Below are 14,822 nucleotides of genomic sequence, written 5' to 3'. Positions count from 1 at the left end.
CATCAGCTATGTAGCCAAGTGATCATAGTGTCCAGGGGGCAGCAGTAGATGAGACAGGGGAGCCGCCACTACGCTAGCGACACGACGTTTAAAGTTAGTAGCCCTGGGTTAGTAGGAGCGTCTGCTCCGACTTAGGCCGGATGAAGGCATAGCGGATGGAGTATTCATCGGCAGACCAGTCGTGGTGGTGCGGCGGGGCGCCGTGTCGACAGAGAATCCAAGCCAGATGGCGAAAGAGGTATTGTGGAATTAGTTTGCTAGCCGGGAGATGTGCCTGGCACACGGCTAATTGGTGCTAGCTTCGTGGCAGTGGCGTTAGCTATATCCAATCGGTAGCAGCATTGATCCGGTGCCAAGGTCCAGAGTTTACAGCAAGGATCTGGTGGAGTTTTGGAGTCTAGCCGTGTATGAGTGGGGTTCGGGTGAACAGCTGAGTAGGCCGGGAGGTGGGCCTCAGGGTTAGCTTTGGTACTGGGTGCCACGGTGAGTGAAAGTTAGCTGTGAGCTAGCTAGCTGCAAGCTGTGAGCTAGCTAGCTAGCTGCAAGCTAGCTGTAAAGATCAGAGGTAGTGGTCCTGGGATTACGGCAGGAATCCGACGTTGTTGTGGAGAGATAGTCCGATATTGGTAGACTAGCGAGTATTATCCAGGCTAAAAACAGGGCTGGTATCTGTGCAGAAGGTAAAATCTGCTAGCAGTGGCTAACAATGACTAAATAGCTTGCAGCTAATTAGCTGGTTAGCTTCTGGAGATTCTTGAATGTGTTCTAAAATTGAAAATAATAACGATTCCGTATCACATTGGGTGAGGCAGGTTACCGGAAGGTATAATCGAATAAATAAATACATTGAAAAGAGATTGAAAATAAATTGAAATATATATACAAAAAATATGAAAAATACAAAAGTACACGAGAGGACAAAACAAACACGTCTTCACTGCTACGCCATCTTGGAGTGATGTATTAGGTAATGCATACAGCCCAGTACGCACTACAGAATTTTTAAAATTCATATTATTTAGGGTTAAGTGCCTTGCAACTCTGTCAATGTTTCACATAGTTGGCTCTGGGATTTAAACCAATGACCTTTCGGTTGCTGGCACAACACTCTTAACTGCAAGGCTACCTCCCCATGTGAAACATCTACTTAACTTGTTATTATGACACATCAGATCCCATTATTCCTCTGTTGAGAGGGGTTATTTATTGCTACTCTGAGCTTAAATATTTGTGATTATCGAACATGAGATTGATAGTCCTTAATCCTGCTGTACAGTGCCAATTTGGAAGAATAATATGTCCCAGTTGCTATCTAATTTTGCTTGGGAACAGGCATACTGCTGTGGAATAGCCTGGGGCAGAGTGTAGCTCAATATTCCCTGCTCAGTGTTTGTTTGAAGGTGTTTCATCACATCGTTGCCTTGATTCAGCTCTGCAGGGATTTGTTAGTTGCACTCATGTGGGAAGTGCATCCAGTACCTACGTACATTATTTAGCTGGGGCAGAGTCTCAGTGCTACACAGTGAGATACTACTAGTCACTAGTGACAGACACAACACTCATACACTGCTGCATCACATATACAGTAGCAGTACTCAGAGGAAAATACAAACAGAAAACTATTACATTAATTCATTTTATTTATAGTGTACTATAAATGCAGATATGTTTACAACTGTAATATTTTTTTTGTTAATTCAGATAATACACACACATTAACTGCATCCTTATTATGTTATAAAATACATTTGAGAATTACATATTTTGTTATGATTGATTAAAATTGGCTGTACTTCCTGGGCGTCGAATGCCCCAACCAAGAGAAGCCTGTTCTGCTGCTGAACACTCTCAATATGGAGCTCAAGCTTGCATTTTGTTTCTCCCTGAACAACACTGAACACTCTCAATATGCAGCTCAAGCTTGCATTTTGTTTCTCCCTGAACAACACTGAACACTCACCATCTTTTATTTTTCTTTATAATAGATCATCATTCATCTTAGTCTATTTGTTTGCTCCGTGAAAAGAATAAGACATTTTTTTGGACACTTTGGTTTAATCCATAATAGACAGCCATTTTTTGTGAAATAGGTCAGTATAATCACCACAGTGAGGGATGGACAGCCGCTGGTAAAAGGAAATCAATAGAGCTATCTATTTGTCGTAAACCAGGCCAGCATGATTTTTCTCAATTTTTCCTCTCCACTGTACGTTTTTTTCTCTCCCACACAATATGAGTTTTCAGTAAAAGCATTATGTCTGCTATTTTATAAAATTACAAATGTCCTTTGTAAAATGCACTTTCTTTGCATACGTTTGTCAGAATGGAGTGGGTTCTTTATCACCTCCTGGGGCTACAGTGTGTGTGAAAGGAAGAGTGACGTGGGGACCTGGGAGGGGGGGGTTGCCGCAGCGTTTTGTGGTGCTAGAGGGCTGTCTTTGTGGGCACTTAATCTGGTTCTTCTCTAGTGCTGTGTCTTTGTGAGTGCCTGAGCTAGAGCGAAGAGAGGAGAAGAGAAGAGAGGCCTCACCCTGTCTCTTTATGTCTCACCCCAACCTGAAAGGCCCTGTCTTGAAGTGTTGTCAGACCAGAAAACAAGAGTAAGTGACATGTGACAAGGACACAATGCTCGGACGGGCCGGCTAAAATTACTGGCCCCATCTGCTGTGAGCGATTTCTCTTCTGCAGGCTGCCTGCCACCCCAGGTGAGGGGCTGAGGGGTTGCTGAGATTGCATAGTTAGGTAGGGTAGGCAGGTTGGCATGACTGGCAAGGCAGGGTAAAGCAGACCGTCACACACGCACCATGCCACAGAGTGAGTAGGGCCGGCCTTGCAGCGCAGGTTATCTGTCACTCGTCAGGTTTCCTGTGCCTCAACACTTTCCCAGGGTGCGTGTACATCGTCCAGCCAAAGCAGGACAAGAGTGTCAGCATGTAATAAAAGCTTTGATTCATGGAGGGTGACAGAATAGGAAGTCATAGAGCTCCTCCGGATATGATCCTGAGTGATGCTGACGGGGAAGCTTTAAGATGGGTGCCATAATTAAATGTCATTGTACCATCATTAACTTCCTCTGGAGAAGAGAAGAGGTAGGCCACACCCAGGCAGGCTCTTTCATCCTACTCTCCTACACACAGACCACACCCAGGCTAACATTTTAAAAAAATTCTTGCCTCCATTCTCTATGAAATTTGTGGAACCCCCGGAAAGAATTATAGTAATTGTAGTGCTCAGTTGACAACATCCACGGTGGAGATCTTATTTCTATGATCAAAAGTATGTTATTATGAGATTTGCAATTATAATAACTATGAAAATGCAGATGAAATGATATCATGTTTGAATAATGTGGCCCATAATTAACATATATTATTTAATTCCTGAATTATTCAGATGTAATATTGTTGAATAAACTATGCAGACTAAGCTGTTCATTGTCATAGTTGTGATTGTTTCTTTAGCAGAATAAGACATAAAAATCTAACTGCATAGAAGTAATGTGAATTTGAGGAGGCAATGTTAATTGTATTTATTTTAGGGATAAAACTGCTTCTTGGTAGAATTTTTTAATCAAATAGACAGGGGTGTCAAACATACTGCCCAGATACTGCGAAGGGGTCTGAGTTTTTTGGGGTGTGGAAATGACATAAACCAAATCATAACTGTAGAAATTATAATGAACATACATGTATACCATTTCTTGACTGTCCAGCTCGCAAATAATCACCTAAATGAATGCTAGACAGTCAGACAGCATACACAAATTCCAAAAACGGATAGAGGACCATTTTTTACACATTTTGACGGCTAGGAAATATAACCAATTTTCAGTGCGGCCCTCCGGACCTCATTGAAGATCGAATGCACCACTCTGACAAAAATGTGTTTGACACCCCTGGACTAGAGCATTTGCAATAGCAAGCTGAAATATAGAGCACACTTTTATTCAGTGAAGACACAGAGATACATAAAGGCATCACTACTATTGACAAGAAAAAATGACAGTGAAGCTGTTGATGATCTATTCATTGTAGTTGATCTCATGTGAACATTGTATTGGATTACTTTCATTAGAGATCTGGGGCCGGATCCACAACATTTCTTCGTAACTGCCATTTTGTCTTGAACTATTGAAGAAAGTTAAGCAAAGTTGCTATTCCTCAATAAAGTTATTGGAAATGTGTTCTTAAGGTTTTTCCTAAGAAAAAAGTTTAGAAGAAATGGGATTCTTCAAAATAATGCTTTAGGATTTTTCCTTGGAAATGTACTTAGTTTTAGGACAGTTAAACCCTTGTCTTGAGACAAATTGATACTTTAGGAACCATTAACGTTTTCTTGCGGCACAGACACAGTTGGCTACCGGGTATTTAAATACAGCAAGAATACAAATTAAACACGTATTATCAAGCTAGCTAGTAATTAACAATATATAACAATATTCTAGAAGTGTTAAATAGCTAGCGCTATCTCGTCAATTTGCAAAGAAGAACTTGGCTAAGTTAGCTAACGTTAACATTGTTAGCTATTTTGGCTATAATGTCTTTACTAGCTAACGTAGCTAACTAACTTACCGGTCGCGTAGTCCCTCTACCACCATCTCTATGATGGACGACATCCATTTTTGATTTTGATATAGCTAGTCTGATGGCTATAATGTGTGAATTATAACAAAATAACCAAATCCAATCATCCCTGTCACATAGGCTTATTTATTGGTTTCAAACACGTCACTAATGTCAGTGCCACATAAGAAGATATTTCCGAAGATCATAAGAAAACTACGAATTTCTAAGAACATTTTGAGGAATTAAATTACGAACTATTCTCATGAACTTCCTATTGTTTTCCTTAAGAAACTTCTTACGTTTTTTCGTAAGTAATGTTTTGTGAATCCGTCCCCTGGTGCTGTTCTGTTATTAATGTTTCTGGACAGAAGACTGTGGTTAACCCATTGTGATTTTAGCTGTGATCATTAAGATTCCATAGATAACAAGCATGCAGATTTCAACGCCTTAGCATTATAGGATCCCAGACATCAAAGGATGGTTCTCATTCTACTGTGTCTGCGGCAGAGAGGTGAAAAAATGAAGACTGTGTGAGAGAGAGGGAGTCAGTAAAAATGGCTAGCTGAGAAATGCTTGCTGTATAACCTACCTGGTCATATGTCATGTTATGATGCTTGATAATGGGTCGATGACTCCTCCTGCATAGTTAGCTTCCTGCTAAATTGGTGTCCTCTCTCTGATGAAGTGGTAGTCTCCTTAATGATGCCGTGGCTGACTGCAGGTTGGTTCACTTTAAAGATTAACTTCATTTCTCACCCCCGGTCATTAAAGTGCGAGCCTGAGTAATTCAAATCAACTTACTGGTGATTTTTCTTTCTGAGACTAAAGACAATGTTTCCTTCTTTGTTTGAGGATCCAACTTTCCCTTTGTTTTCTTCTCCTTTGTTTTTGCCATTTATGTAACAGGATAAAATATTGAATTACATTCAAAGAAAAGGAAACAGAAATATAAAACAAATCAATTGAGGTAAAATATTGTCACTTTTTGCAGTTATTTTCCTTGGATTCCAAGTGTGAAGTGTATACAGCAAAGATCTGGTCGATGTAGATTTCTCCCTCAGTGAGAATTGTATCATTAAGTGTTTGCCATTATGTCTAAGTGAACAGTTGTACTATAAGAGAGAGGGGAATACGCTGTTACCCAGTATTGTGCTGGATTACAGAATCAAGGTCGACTCAGAAGACACAGAGCAGCATTATCCCTTAATCCTGTGTTGTGGTTTCAAATAGCCTTTTTCACCTAATCTTCACTAGTAAAATGACAAACATGAATACGGAGGTAGGTGTTTAAACTTGCATTACCTGCAGTGTTCAGGTCAAAGGCTTATACTGACTTAAAGTGGCTCTATATTATAGGAAAGAACAGATGATCATGAGCTTGGTGCTCATAACATTTTGTTACGCTGGTATTACAGAAGACTACCCAGCCTTCTGATGAAACTCCCTCGGGCTTGTGTTGGTTTAGAGGTGAAAATCTGGAATCTTCTCTTAGAAAATCTCACTCATGTCTTCTTTGAGGCAGACTCATTCCTTTATGCTACGTTGGACATTGACCACGTTTCACTCACTCACTTATTTGGGATTTTGTGGATGTAGAGTATTAATAAAACATCTCCTATATGAGATATTGGTCATATCAGTGGTTTGTCCTGTATGTATTTTTTATTTATATTCTACCCTGATTTTACCAGGTAAGTTGACTGAGAACACATTCCCATTTGCAGCAACAATCTGGGGAATAGTTACAGGGGAATTAATGAGCCAACTGTAAACTGGGGATGATTAGGTGACCGTGATGGTATGATGGCCAGATTGAGAATTTAGGCAGGACACCAGGGTTAACACCCCTACTCTTACAATAAGTGACATGGGATCTTTAGTGACCACAGAGAGTCAGGACACCTGTTTAACTTCCCATCCGAAAGACAGCACCATTCACAAGGCAATGTCCCCAATCACTGCCCTGGAGCATTGGGATATTATTATTATAATATTTTTTTTGTCCAGAGGAAAAGGTGCCTCCTTCTGGCCATCCAACACCATCTGGTCTCCCATCCAGGGACCGACCAGGACCAACCCTGCTTAGCTTCAGAGGCAAGCTAGCAGTGGGATGCAGGCTGGTATGCTGCTGGTATGTACAGCATGAGATTTTCATACAGTACAGCTTTTCACTGTGACCACCCGGCCCAGCCCAGGCCCAAGGTGAATGCACCAATTTGTAAGTCGCTCTGGATAAGAGCGTCTGCTAAATGACTTAAATGTAAATGTAAATCTCAGCATGTCTGTCTCTCCCTGCTCTGGGCTGGTGGAGCCCGAGGAAACTTAAAGGTGCTGTGAAAGACTAAAAGTGGGCCAGGCGCTGATGCCTCCTGTTGACCTACCTTGTTCGTGGGGTCCAGGTACAGAGTAGTGACAGGCCTCCTCCTCTGTGGACCACATTACTAATGTGTGAGGGTGCAGGAGGAGCACACCGTGTGATGAATCACTCCGCCACACCCATGGCATCCTCATAAGTCAAGAGTAAAAGTGTTCATAGCTTGCTGGCTAAAAGTGCTAGCTCCCTCCATCCGCCATGGAGAAACTCCAGCAAGGCACAACGGAAGGGGGAAGGCTAAGTGCTGTTTGCCTCCATAGCCTGAAGATCTCCCTCCATCTTTAAAGAAAAATCTAGTCCTTCTAGTGGGTCACTGGATTTATAGAGTGCTGTAAACTTTGAAAAAGTAACTTTCATGCTTGAGCAGAGTTACATTTAACAAATGAGTGTAATATATACAGTGTGATCTGGACTGCCTCTTCTCAGTTACAGACAGAACATTAAACACTGTTAGGTTAAGCCTAAAACATTTTTCTTCTGAGGTTTTCTGTGCAGAAGATATTCACTGTTGTGTATCCAGAGAGAAGGGCTCTGAGAATTAAGACGGAAAATCAATAGTGCACTTTCTAATTTAAAAGCAATGATATACAGTTAGTTTCACAAAGGAGCTCATTGAATTTTTTTTCCAAACAGAAATATATATAAAACCTGTGTACATCCTTGTTTGTTGCGCTTAGTTTTTTTTCTCCCCTCAAGCGAGAAGGTTAACTATTTTAGTTTACATGCCTACCTCCCCCAGAGTTGATGTTGCTCTATAGTGGTGATGTGGGAGTGTGTAGGTTTGACGCTAGGTAATATATCACACGCTCCAGGGGGTCTCCCTGTTATGCTCCTCAATAATGAAGTTCATTCGTTAACCTCCCCCTCAAAGGCTAAGTTTTTCAATAGCCACTGCTACTCTTACTAGAGTCACCCACATAATCATGCTTTTTTCTCAGTCGGCTCCTCTGCAGCACATGAAGAATAAGCAGGTCCATTACCAATCCCTCATGCCTGGTTCTGGGCATAATTATAACAGGGAAAATGACCTGCTCTATTTGGTTTGCCGTGGAGGGGGTTCAGAGGATTGCAGCGCCCCTAATCACCTACCCCTCTCTGTCCTGTTGGAGATGGAGAGGCTGGTTTTGGGGAGTCTTGCCAGTTCATTAGAATTCACAGGGTTCCACCTCCCCGCCTAGCCAGACTAAGCCTCTTGCACAGGCTGGGATGCCTCCTATAATCTCTCTCCCTCTCTCTCAACCCTCATATGGCTTCCCCTCTATCCCCACAGACAGCTCTGCACTAAAGACAGTCAGTACACATAGTTCAAATGTTATGTCCATTGATTTATTGGAGATGTATTTCCAAAACAATTGTCAGTGCTATCAAACATGCCTGTTTAGTTCTACGAAATATTTCTGTCCGTTTTTCATGATCTCTATAAATATAGCCTAATGTGAATGTGCATTGAGCAGAGTTCGCACTCATTTGAAGCTCTACCAATTACATTAGTTTACTAGTACACTCCATTTGTTGTATTCTAACGGCAACCTCTTTGGAATCCGTAATCAAATACTTTTCACTGTAAAAATGTATTGTCTTGACCCATTTTGATCAAATGAGGAGCCAATTCTACTGTTTCTTGTAAACACATTTATTGCCTCTTTGTCATAATTCTCTTATTGCAAAATAAGAAAAGCCCAAAGATAAAGGAATCGCCCTGTCATTCCAGTCTATTAAACTTAATGGAGCGATGACAACATCAACAACGTCAAACCACTACAAACTAGCTGCTGGGGGGGCATCTGATGTTTTCAATTAGAGAAGTGTGTTACTTATCAAATTGTTTACTACCAAATGTCTCTGTATTCCTTAATACCTGGAAGGGTCCTAATTTCATTTGGAGCAGACATGAACTACCCTGCACAACGTTATCTGTGGCTTGGGTAAGTGCATGTTAAAGGACCAAGGCAGCCATTTTTTAGCTCAATATAAAATAATTTCTGGGTAACAACTACCTAACTGTGATTGTTTCAAATTTAAATGGTAAAAAAATAAACTAAAATAGCCTCTGCGAGCGTTGAGGTGAAAACTGAAAACTAGCTGTTATTGACAGAGAGGTGTGGAACTCTCTTTCTTATTTGTCTTTGAACTAATTTACCACCTGGGGATGTCACCAGGCAGGACAAAACTCCATCCCACCAAAACAGACTGACATTTCAGGCATTCTTTTCAAACAGCTCTTACACTAAAAGGACATTTACATTAAATGTTAAATGGAACATTTCACAGTAATATTCCAAGCTCATAGTGTGGAAAAATATACACTGAGTGTACAAAACATAGAGGACACCTTCCTAATATTGAGTTGCACCCCACTCTTTGCCCTCAGAACAACCTCAATTTGTTGGGACATGGACTCTACAAGGCGTCGAAAGCGTTCCACAGGGATGCTGACCGATGTTGACTCCAATGCTTCCCACAGTTGTGTCAAGTTGGCTGGAAGTCCTTTGGTTGGTGGACCATTCTTTATACAGACAGGAAACTCTTGAGCGTGGAAAAACCCAGCAACATTAGAGTTATTGACACACTCAAACCGGTAGGAGTTCAGGTGGGCCTTTGTACTTCAGCAAACAAAGGAAATGAGTGGTGCTCAATATTCATGACAAAAATCATGAGAATGGCTTACCAAGAAAAGCTTCCAAAAGGACTAATTTGAGGTAAAAAGGAGTTGGAGCACTCGACAATATAAGGCAGAGATGTATTTATTTTTGCTTACTTTAATCCATTGTACAGGGTGCGAACAGGTGACTGACGTTGACACTCAAACCAGTGTGCCTGGCACCTACTACCATACCCCGTGCAAAGTAACTTACATCTTTTGTCTTGCCCATTCACCATCTGAATGGCACACATACACAATCCAAGTCTCAATTATCTCAAAGCTTAAACATCTTTATTTAACATGTCTCTTCCACTTCATCTATATTGATTGAAATGGATTTAACAAGTGACATCAATAAGGGATCATAGCTTTCAACTGGATTCACCTGGTCATTGTGTCATGGAAAGGTGTTCCTAATTTTTTGTGCACTCAGTGTGTAAAACACAGGGAAATCACATTTTGGACTGTGCTGGCCATTTGAATATATATCTTGGTCTTTTGATATTTTCATTGTTTATCTCCATCATGACCCACATCTTTTCAAGTCTACTGAACCCTCTTCTGTGGCATTTCTCACAACTCTTCTCTTCTCATGCTTATTTAACATGTACTGTAAACGCGTTGATGTCATGTATGATTGCTCTATCCGAGATTTGATGAGCTTGGACACAAAACAACGTTTTCTAGCTCTACTCTGTAAATTATGTTGGTTGTAGACCTAGTAGCAGAGGTTGGAGTCATGTTTTATTCAACCACTTTATAGTAAATAGACTGTCGTGACTTTTATTGACTTTGTGTATACAGTTATTATGTCACTGATAGCTGTGGCATAGACACAATGCATGTCTTTTTACTGAGGCTTTTGTCTTTCGTCTGTGTGGCCTTACTGCTCTATAAATGTGTATGGGTTTGTGAGCTGGGCTGAGGCTGATGCTGGGCTGGCGTGGGGCTCCACATATGGAGAGCAGTCACTAATGGAGAGGCCACTGATCACACTGTCACTGTGTGTCAGTCAGTCAGCAGCCCACAACCCCCACTACCACCCACCACTCTCCACTACAGCTGCCTCTCTGCCTGCCTCACTATACCACACTGCACTCCTCTGCAGGCATGACAGCATACATGTATGTTTCTAAGCTCTCCACGCTCACATTTAAACCTCTTTAAATGCTCTGCTCCCCACCCCACCGAATGAAACCTCTTTTATTTTCCCTGAAATAGATATTCCCTTTGTTGTCAGTGTGATTTATAGAAGTCTTCCCCACAAGTGGAAGCCCCAGGAAATTGCCTGGAATGGCTCTAAATTGGTTTATGATTGTCTCGTATGGGTTGGTGCTGTTATGGTTTGATATTATGGCCTCCACTCCTTGGCGTTTATATTAAATCGACCTGTATTGTTTTCATTGGGTGTCTGTTGGACGTTGTTAATTCTACTTCAGCTGGGGGCTGGCAATACACACACACACATCGTCCATGTCACTGTACGGATTATTTGTTGTTGTATCTATCACTGATATGTGTCTTTTTCCTGGGATACAGAGGAGGGTGAGTGCTGAGTCCCCATGCACTCTATGATCTGTGGTCTGGAGAGCTGTGGCAGTGGTATGGTACCGTAGGAGTTAATGTGGATCAGCTGCGTCCCAAGCCAGCCCAGCCCAGCCAGCGAGGGAAGGCGTGGGGTGCGGGATGTCTACTGACAGACTGCTAATGAGGCCATTATCGGCTCTGGTCCTCTCCTCTCCTCTGGGGCACCAGTAGAGGCTCCGCGTCTCCTCTCAATTGAATTCCATCCCACAGGGCTTGTTTACAATAAATACATTTGCTTGAATTAATCAGCGAGGAGCGCGAGACACTTGACTGGATCGGTGTTTATGCAGAGAGGCAGTGAGTATGGGCCCACTGCAGCCCGGCACAGCCCAGCTCTGCTCAGCTCTTGACTGCTCCTAACTACAGCTAGAGCTGTTTGCCTGTGGACACACTGACACTGGCTCTGCACACACATCAGGGAGCCATTGATATTTCTTACCTCTCTGATTTTGGATAGGTTCAGTGAACACTTATGCAAGAAATGATGGGTACCAGTCCATCTCGAGGTGGAACTGAATAGAGATCAAAGAGTTACATCACCTGGGATATTTGTTGATCAAAACCCAGGAGAATATCCAATGTCATAATGTGTGGAGGTGGTATAACACACACACAACAGACAATTTAAACCAATGACAGCAGAGGAACGTTGCACAGTTCACAGATTACAATCATATTATTGATCTTACATTATATCATCACATTCATAAAAATACATTTGTTTTGTGATTTAGTCAATGTCAGTGATTTAGTCAATGAGTTCAGCAACACCTCAGTATTGGCATACTGTTATTGTGAATGGGTTGTAGTCAGGGGAATGTTCCATCATTGTGTAAAGTAGAGGAATCGGCCTTTCTGGCAGCAGCTGTGCTCAGAAACACCAGGTATTTCCTGATTGCAGCTGGTCCAGAATGCCTGTACTTCCCACTGTGCCCAGGATAAAGTAACTTTATCCAGAGGCAACCTTTATTGAGACCGATTATTACAGTATACAATCACAAACGATCATGTTTCTAAACTCAGCAAAAAAAGAAACATCCTCTCACTGTCAACTGCGTTTATTTTCAGAAACTTAACGTGTCAATTTTTGTATGAACGTAACAAGATTCAACAACTGATACATAAACTGAAAAGGTTCCACAGACATGTGACTAACAGAAATGGAATAATGTGTCCCTGAACCAAGAGGGGTCAAAATCAAAAGTAACACTCAGTATCTGGTGTGGCCACCAGCTGCATTAAGTGCTGCAGTGCATCTCCTCCTCATGGACCAGATTTGCCAATTCTTGCTGTGAGATGTTACCCTACTCTTCCACCAAGGCACCTGCAAGTTCCCAGACATTTCTGGGGGGAATGGCCCGAGCCCTCACCTTCCGATCCAACATGTCCCAGAGTCAGTAGAAAGGCCTCTTTAGTGTCATAAGTTTTCATAACTGTGTCCTTAATTGTCTAACATCTGTAAGCTGTTAGTGTCTTAACGACCGTTCCACAGGTGCATGTTAAATAATTGTTTCTGGTTCATTGAACAAGCATGAGAAACAGTGTTTAAATCATTTACATTGAAGATCTGTGATGTTATTTGTATTTTTACGAATTATCTTTGAAAAGCGTGGTCCTGAAAAAGGGACATATCTTTTTTTGCTGAGTTTATATGTCACTCTCAGGATGCATTATGGCTTGTATGTCATGTCTGTCTTTACTGTGTCAGTGATGCTTTCACACAATGTCCTCAACCAAGGTTTTACAAAACTCATACATATTCACATACAGTGAACATACACCCGCCACAGACACAATCCACACAAACAAACTCAAGCAGTTGCATGCGCTCGCCCCTCTATCCATTCCACTCTCTCTTTCACACACAGACACTGTAGTGTAGATGTTCCTTTCATTTAAGCTAAACTGTTGTTATCTGCAGTCATCTGAACAATTGGGAAGAGAGTGCAGAGCAGAGTGCAGCCAGGAGAAAGTGGGTGTGTGTGAGGTCACAGTGGGGCCCGGTCGCCCAGGGGCCAATGCCATGCGGTTTTATAAACACGGAACTCACAGCAACAGCAGTGAGATGGCCCATGGTTTAAGACTGACTGATACTGTAGCAAGTAGCAGCACATGGCCAAGGCAACCACACCACATTCTTGTCTGTGCTGAAAGTGACAGTTTAACCTGGCCCTGCGTGGGCCAGCAGACTGTCTCATGTAGAGAGCAACACAGTCTCTTGTGGTTAGAAACCCAGCATGAGAAACAAACACTAGGTTTCAGTGTGACAGAGGATTGAAATGTTTACCACCACATTGTTTTCACTCGTTTGTAACCATGACACACTTCGTTTGAGGATATCTGCATCTGAATGATGTTTTATGCAGTGACAGTCCGGTTCTGACATTACATGAGATAATGTGTTAATTGTGCCTCTAATGGATCATGTAGAGGTTGTAATGAAACACGTTCATTTGCTAGATTTATGGCGTTTTGGGCAGGAGTTTAATTTGCATACTTGATGTATCATAGGTAGACGTATACACATGGTGGAATATGGTAGCCTGATGACATCCGCTGCTCTGTCGTTCGCTACATACTTTAGTCTGAGACTGCCATCATTGAAGTTGTTTGTGGTGACGAGGTGCACAAGGGGCAGTGTACCAAACAAAGTCATCAGCGATTGGATCGTCTCAAAAATAGCAAATTAATTTGGTAAAACTGAATAATTCTAAATGTTTAAGATGAAAATATGTCTGAAAGATATTGCCATGAAATAAATAATGCAATGAAATATTTTGCATTTCGAGAGCTTGGGACAAAAAGGTTTTATCAGCACAAAAGATTATTCTGAGATAATTGGCTTTACATTTCTGAACTCTCATTGGTTTGAATGGTGTCAGCAATTTTATTATTGTATTCTTTTGAACTTAACAACATGAATTGGGTATTTAGAGTACTATATACAGTAGGTAGAGAACATTGAACAAAAATAAAGATAGAACCTTATAGTCCCAAGCTTTTGATTTATCTTGAGAAGGGATGATATGAACACCAGCTTATTTATGGACATTCTAAATGAAACCCGGTTATTGGCCAGAGCCGGATTGCACTAAAACCAGAATATTGTATCAGAAAGTGCCAGCTGGTAAGGGGTCTGAACAGATTATCATATGAGGGAGGGAGGGATGGAGAAAGAGAGAGGAGTGAGGGAGAGAGCGAGGAGTGAGTGAGAGAGAGAGAGAGGAGTGAGTGAGAGAGAAAGAGAGGGAGAGAGAACGAGAGGGAGGGTGGTTGAAAACGATACAGAAATTCATCCGCCAGTCACTGTGGGGTGGAGGGGATCAGCCAAACCCTTTCGTCACTATCTCTCCTTCCTCACCTGCCAGAGCCTGTGTGTGTGAGCCTAGGGAGAGGGGGAGAGGAGGAGAGAGGTGTGTGAGTCCTGTGGAGAGGTCAGGGGAAGGGGCTGAACCTCCACTCGTTTATCTGGGCTCTGGAATGCTCCACCGCTGCTCTGGAGGCAGACATCTGGAGGCAGACTGAGTAGTAATATCTATCTACACACACACTCAGAGAGGAGAGGAAGAGATGGCTTCTGCTATCACTGAGCCACAGGGAATTAGACAGCCTCTCTCTATATTCTCTCCCTTTTTCTCTCTGTTTCTACATT

At 42.0% G+C, this 14,822-nt stretch overlaps 1 protein-coding gene across 1 annotated transcript in view; it reads left to right on the top strand.

Annotated features, from left to right (window-relative positions):
* Positions 1-14,822, top strand: part of LOC124000941 (nuclear receptor ROR-alpha A-like) — a 276,955-nt gene that overhangs the window by 199,606 nt on the left and 62,527 nt on the right. The window lies entirely within an intron of this gene.

This window comes from Oncorhynchus gorbuscha, linkage group LG02 (genome assembly GCF_021184085.1).
Source record: "Oncorhynchus gorbuscha isolate QuinsamMale2020 ecotype Even-year linkage group LG02, OgorEven_v1.0, whole genome shotgun sequence".
Taxonomy (NCBI): Eukaryota; Metazoa; Chordata; class Actinopteri; order Salmoniformes; family Salmonidae; genus Oncorhynchus; species Oncorhynchus gorbuscha.
The sequence above is the reverse complement of the archived record's forward strand: the minus strand, read 5'-3'. Positions and strand labels throughout refer to the sequence as shown.